Genomic DNA, 6,647 nt, shown 5'->3' with positions numbered 1-6,647 from the left:
GGGCTGCCCCTTCTTAATGGCCACTGGCAAATCTCAGCAGCTGCCTGGGCCCTTCCCTTTCTCCACTGACCGGTCCTGGCAGAGTTGCTCTCTCCCCTGAGCGGGATCCCACTCCTGATTCTGCCCTCCAGGGGTAGGCCAGCCCTTCCTGGCCATTCGCCGCCCCCCTTCAGGTCAGGGCGGAGGGGCCTGGGTCCCACTGGGCCTGACTCATCCCCCGGCCAAGACCAGGCTGGTCTTCAAGGGGTGTCCGGACCCAGGGCTTTGGGTGGATCGCTCAAGGGAGGTGCCCGTCCGGGGTGCTGCAGAGGGAGAAAAGGCAAACTCATAAGAAGAAAACCAGAGCCCAGTCTGGCACCTTTTAAGACCAACCAAGATTTGTTCAAGGCGTGAGCTTTCGAGTGCAATTCTGAGGAAGAGGGCTTGCACTCGAAAGCTCACACCCCGAATAAATCTTGGCTGGTCGTAAAGGTGCCCGATTGGACTCTGGTTTTATTGTGCTACTGCAGACCAACACGGCGACCCATTTGAATCGAGAAGAAGAAGAAGAGCTGGTTCTTATGTGCCACTTTTCCCTCCAAGCGCCTTACAGTCGCCTTCCCTTTCCTCTCCCCACAACAGACGCCCTGGCAGGTGGGTCAGGCTGAGAGAGCTCTGAGAGAAACTGCTCTGCGAGAACAGTGCTAACAGGACTGTGACTAGCCCAAGGTCACCCAGCTGGCTGCCTGTGAGGGAGGCGTGGGGAATCACCCCCCCCTCGCCCCATTAATCCTCCCGCGGTCCCCTGGCCATTGAATCCCCGGGGAAAGGGGCGCTGCGCGGGGTGGCCGCGGCAAGGCCAGGGGCGGCAGCCCTGCTGCGGGAGAAGAGCCTCGCGGTGCTTCCCGGCCAGGCGGAGCCTCCACCCGCAGGGGCAGTCAACCTGGGGAGCCCGGAGCCAACCTTGGGCGTCTCTGGCCGCAGGCACCGCTTGGCCCCTGGGCGAGGCGGGAGGCCGGACCTTAAGGTGGACCTCGCTGGGGGACCCCCAGATCCGCCCCGCGCGCCCTTCCCTGCCAGCCGACTGGAGAGCCCCTTTGGGTGCCCCCCACCCACCCACCCACCCACCCACCCACGCCTCCGCCGCCTCCAGGCAAGGGTTAAGGGGAGGGGTGGGAGAAGCCCCCCTCCCCTCCCCTCCCTCTCTTCCGGCCCAGACCCTCCCTCCTCCCTCCCTCCCCCCCCCCTTCCTCCCTTGCCTGCTTGGCTGCAGACCCCGGCCGGAGGGGTGAGCGGGGGGGGGGGCTTTCGCCATCTCCGCTTGCCAACTGCAGGCGGGGAAACCCCGGGAGGGTTGCGGGTGGAGCCTGGGGAGGGCAGGGATTTCGGGAGGGGGTACAAAGCCCCACAGTCTGCCTTACAGAGCCTTTCTCTTCTCCGGGGCAACTGGCCTCTTTAGGCTGGAGAGGAGCTCACATTCTGGGGGATCCCCAGGCCCCACCTGGAGGTTGGCATCCTTCTGTCCCCCCTCCCCAGCAAGCCTTTTCTCCAGGGGAGCTGGACTCTTCAGATAAGCTACATTTCCAGGTCCCGCCTGGGGATTGGCAACCCTCCGTCCCCCCTCCTTCCTTCCCTCCCTCCCGAGCAGCCCTTTCCCCCTGCGGCTGGGGGGGAGCTGGAATCCCAGGGGGATCCTGTGTGTGTGTGGGGGGGGGGGTTTGCCACTGCCTGCCTCCGTTTCACAAGGAGGGAGATGTTGGGCCAAAAGGCTCTGGGGTCTCCCTAGATCCTATTTGCCATCTTGAAATGGCCCCCAAAGCCAGTCGGCGGTTCCAGACTCACGCGGGGCACGGTCCCTGCTGAGAAGCGTTTCCCTCCTCCTCCCTCCTCCCCCCCTTAGGCAGCAGCAGAAAGGGACCTGCAAGGAAGGGAGCCAGGATGCAGCCACTGGCCCAGGTAAGGGGGGGAGGGGGGTTGCTGGAGAGAGGGGCTGCAGGGGCTGCATCTCTGTTGCCTGGGCCCTTGGCCTTGGATCTGGGGCCCCCCAGCATGTGGAGGATGCCCCCCCCTGGAAGCAGGAAAGGGCTCAGCCCCTGTGCACCCCTGCAGGGCTCACCCCCTGTGCAGCCTATGCAGAAAAGCCAAAGCCGGGAGTACAAAACTCTACTGGACCGTGAACTTCCCACGGGAACCTTCCCCCTGTGGGTTCCTTCAGCCTCTTCCCCACAAGGCTGTTAGCCCCCCCCCTGCAACTGAGCCCCCCAACGAGGCTGGGGGAGGGGGGACCAGAGAGAGGCCTTATTGTTGTCATAGTCCGTTTTATTGTATGGTCATATCAGTCCAAATAATGAATCCATGAAATGGGTCTATACCTTTTTAATCTACTTTCAGTCACCTTGGAATGACTTTTTAAAGGGTTTTCCTGTTATCTGTGTTAAATATAAAATTGTGATTTTATCAATTCCCCCTGATGACTCTGCATCATAGTCTGGTCCTCCACCTTTGGACCTTTTTGCCTCGTTGTTCTGTTGATCCCTTGCTAGGTGCAGCCCGTGTCTTCTTTATCCTGGGGGGGGGAGCCAAATGCCCCCCCAGGGGTCTTCCCATCCTCCTCTTTGCACGGGATCTCCAGTCGTGATTCACTTCCCCTCTGCCTTCCCCCTGGGGACCAACTTCCCAGCAATGTCAAGGAACGCCTTTTCCTTCCTCTTGCAGGGCGGGGTCTCCTTCGAGGAGGTGGCCGTGTATTTCACCTGGGGGGAGTGGGCCCTGCTGCACCCAGCCCAGAGAGCACTCTACAAGGAAGTCATGCGGGAGAACTTTGGGATCGTGGCCTCCCTGGGCGAGCGTCGTTGTCTTCTTCTTCTTCTGGCCCGTCTCCTGCATGCTCCAAGAGGTCCCTGATGCCCTCTCCCAGCAGGCATGCCGGTAGAACCCGGAGTCATAGATATGGCCCAGATTACTGGAGTGCTGGGTCGGGATAGACGTGAACTGGCACACAAGCCAGAATTCGGGCTGAACTCGTGCTGGTTTGGAGCTGTGTCTTGCAGGCCCTGTGGGAATGATCAACAAGGCTTATTGCTGTATTATCGCCCGCTGTTTATTCCGAGAGTTTAATCAGCTCTGCCGTAACATTTATGCACAAATATTATTTCATGGTAATTCAGAGTAACAGCTCTGCATAGATCAGGTATCAAAAGGGGAACACTGAGGGGTAGTCAAATTGTGGCCCTCCAGATGTCCATGGACTACAATTCCCAGGAGCCCCTGCCAGCATTCGCTGGCAGGGGCTCCTGGGAATTGTAGTCCATGGACATCTGGAGGGCCGCAGTTTGACTACCCCTGGTATAGACAGTTATGAAATTGTCATGCAATAACTTCTGATTCTAAGCTGTTTTTAAACCCGTTTCTCCCTCTTGATGTGACTACCGTTCTTCCAGGAGTCTCCATCTTGCCTCACACTGCGGAGTCGACCTGCTTTTCAAATCTGATGTTGGTCTGGCCGCAGCTGCAGGCTCCTCCCAGCCGGGAGGTTCTTCAGGGCAGGCTCACGTCTGACTCGGGCGGGACCAGCGACATCTCTGGGAAGGGAGCGGCACAGAAATGCCAATGCCCAGTGGAGGAATCTTGGTCCTTCCGCATTGTGTATTTGCAGAGGGGCCCAGTCAGGCTGGCCTGGAAGGGGTGGATTTTGGTGTACGTGGAAGAATGATGGTCTTGTGTTTTGTTTTCCCCCCTGACAAAAGGGCCTCTGACTGTCAAACCGGACCTTATATCGTGGCTGGAGGAAGAGAAAGAACTCTTTTTCTGTGGCTGTGAGGAACTGGAGGAAATGCCAGGTAGCTGTTCAGATCCGTCATGGGGCTGTGTGTGTCGCCCGCATTTCCTTCCAAGGATTTATCTCGTCTTGGTTATGTTTAGAGCTTCTCCTCGACATGCCTGAACTATGAATTCCAAAATGGCACCTGTAGATCTTGAACATAGAAGAAGAAGAGCTGTTTTTTATATACCACTTTTCACTACCTGTAGGAGTCCCAAAGTGATTTACAAACACCTTCCCCTTCCTCTCCCCACAACAAACACCCTGTGAGGTCAGGGAGGTTGAGCGAGCTCTAAGAGAACTGCTCTGTGAAAACACTCTTAAGAGAACTGTGACTAGTCCTAAATCACCCAGCTGGCTGCAAGTGGAGGAGGTGTAAATAATTGAACCTGGTTCTCCAGATTAGAGTCTGCTGCTTTTTAACCACGAACCACTCTGGGTCTGGGGATGTTGGCTTGTTCTCAACTGGTGTGGTGCCTTCCAGTCAAACTTAGGAACCAAAAGGTTGTGTGAGAGAAAACAAATTTTGAAGAAATAGATTTAACACCCCCCCGCCACAAATTATTACCCAGTCAACTAAAATTATATATCAAAAACAGTGGCCCATACCACCTTTAAAGTGGTGAATGTTGAAACTAGAAGGTCCTGAATCTATATTGCTTAATACATCTACATGATATTGGGGTAAACCCTTCAATCAATAACACAGGACCAATGAATCAATATATCCAGGCTGATCACCTTAAGCACTGAGTCATGTCTGACCCTTGGGGTGACGCCCTCCAGCGTTTTCATGGCAGACTCAATACGGGGTGGTTTGCCAGTGCCTTCCCCAGTCATTGCCGTTTACCCCCCAGCAGCAAGCTGGGTACTCATTTTACCCACCTCGGAAGGATGGAAGGCTGAGTCAACCTTGAGCCAGCTGCTGGGATCGAACTCCCAGCCTCATGGGCAGAGCTTCAGACAGCATAGCTGCCTTACCACTCTGCGCCACAAGAGGCTCTGATCACCTTAAACTGCATCAAACCAGACCAAAGGCCTTTCGACCTTCAAGGTCTTCCTTTGTGGCCAAACTTTTCTTTATGCATGCCCACGAGAACGTACCAACCTGTAGTAAAGCCAAGGCGGGTAGATTAGGAGGCATTCTGGAGATTTTGTGTGGCAAAAGAGTTGAGTTTTGTGAGAGCTCTCTTGACCTTTTTTAAGCACACCTATCCAAGGAAGGCAAGCTCATTCGTCCCTTCAGACCATGGCTGCTACAGCCATTTAGGCCCACCCTCGGCCTAGATCTGTCCACTTTTCACTGTCTGTTGAATGCCTCTTGTGATTCTTAGCATTGTTGGTCTTAGAGGTGCCTCCTTTGGTGCCAAATACCCCAGAGGAAAAGACTCCCATTCAAGGAAATCAGGATAGACTGGAAAATGAATTTTAATAGGGAGAAGCATCAAGTATTACATTTGGGCAATCACAGTGTGATGCATAAATCGGGGGGATGCCTGGCTTGACAGCAGCGCATGTGAAAGGGGCGGAGGAGTCCTGGTGGGCAACCAGCTGCACCTGAGCCAAGCGGGCAATAGGGCTCAGGTGATCTCAGGCTGCAATGCTAGGAGCATAGGATCCAGGGCAAGGAGAGTTAGAACACTCCTCTGTGCTGCATTGGCTAGGCCTCCTTTGGGAGAGTGTGTCCAGTTCTGGGCACTGCAGTTCAGGAAGGATCTTGACAAGTGGGAACGTGTCCAGGGAAGGGCCAGAAGGGTAGCTGAAGGGTGAGGCCCGTGCCTTGCAAGGAGAGCTTGACAGAGTTGGGTAAACGTAGCCCAGAGAAGAGGAGGGCAAGAAGGGATGGGGTAGCTGTGTATAACTACCTGTTGAAGAGGGAGTCCAGGACTAGTGGCCGTGAGTTCAAATTACTGGAAAGAAGGTTCTACTTAAATACTAGAAAGCCACCTGATGGAGAAGGCTGTTCGTAGATGGAATATGCTGGAGTCTCATTCACTGGAAGAGGTTGGATGAGCACCTGTCAGGAAGGTGTGGTTTTTAAGACCCTGAGAAGGGGGGGGGGCTAGACTGGATGGCCCTTTGTGGTCTCTTCCAGCTTTGTGTGTGGTTCTGATTCTGGACTCAAACTTCGTTCTGCCACTTCAGGCCACAGGGCTTGCTGTTCATGGGTTTGGTGAAGCAGTTAATTTTGCTCATTCCCTGATTTCAGGCTCTGGGGTTTGTGTTTGTGTGTGTTCATGTCGGGTTTCTTTTTCTTTCAGCAGGAAGTGTGCAGGAATCAGGGAATGACACAAAGGAGCATCCAGTGGCAGAGAAAGAAGACACATCTCCAAATGTGGAAGAGAATGCTGACTATTGCAATGCCCTGAGGGTGGAGGACAGAAAACACCCACCTGCTCGGAGGAGTAATTGTGGTCTTTTAAAGGGCAGTGACTCTCGTGAAATTCCACCCATTCCAGTAATATACCAAGGAGAGATTAGGCATGAGGGAGCTATAAGTGAGGAAAGGTTTTCTGAAATATCAGACCTCAATGTGCAATGGAATGCCTTTGAAAGAGAGAAGATATTTCAGTGTCTCAAGTATGGAAAAACATTTGGGTGGAAGAACCGCTTTACTTCCCATCAAACAATTCACACAGTGGAGAAACCATATAAATGTCTGGAGTGTGGGAAACACTTTGGGAGGAAGTACAGCCTTACTATCCACCAAAGAATCCACACAGGGGAGAAACCTTATAAATGCCTAGAGTGTGGGAAAAGCTTCAGTCAGAATGGAAAACTTACTATCCACCGCAGAATCCACACAGGGGAGAAGCCATATAAATGCCTGGAGTGTGGAAAAAACTTC

The sequence above is a fragment of the Paroedura picta genome, chromosome 3 (assembly GCF_049243985.1).
Source record: "Paroedura picta isolate Pp20150507F chromosome 3, Ppicta_v3.0, whole genome shotgun sequence".
Lineage (NCBI taxonomy): Eukaryota > Metazoa > Chordata > Lepidosauria > Squamata > Gekkonidae > Paroedura > Paroedura picta.
The sequence above is the reverse complement of the archived record's forward strand: the minus strand, read 5'-3'. Positions refer to the sequence as shown.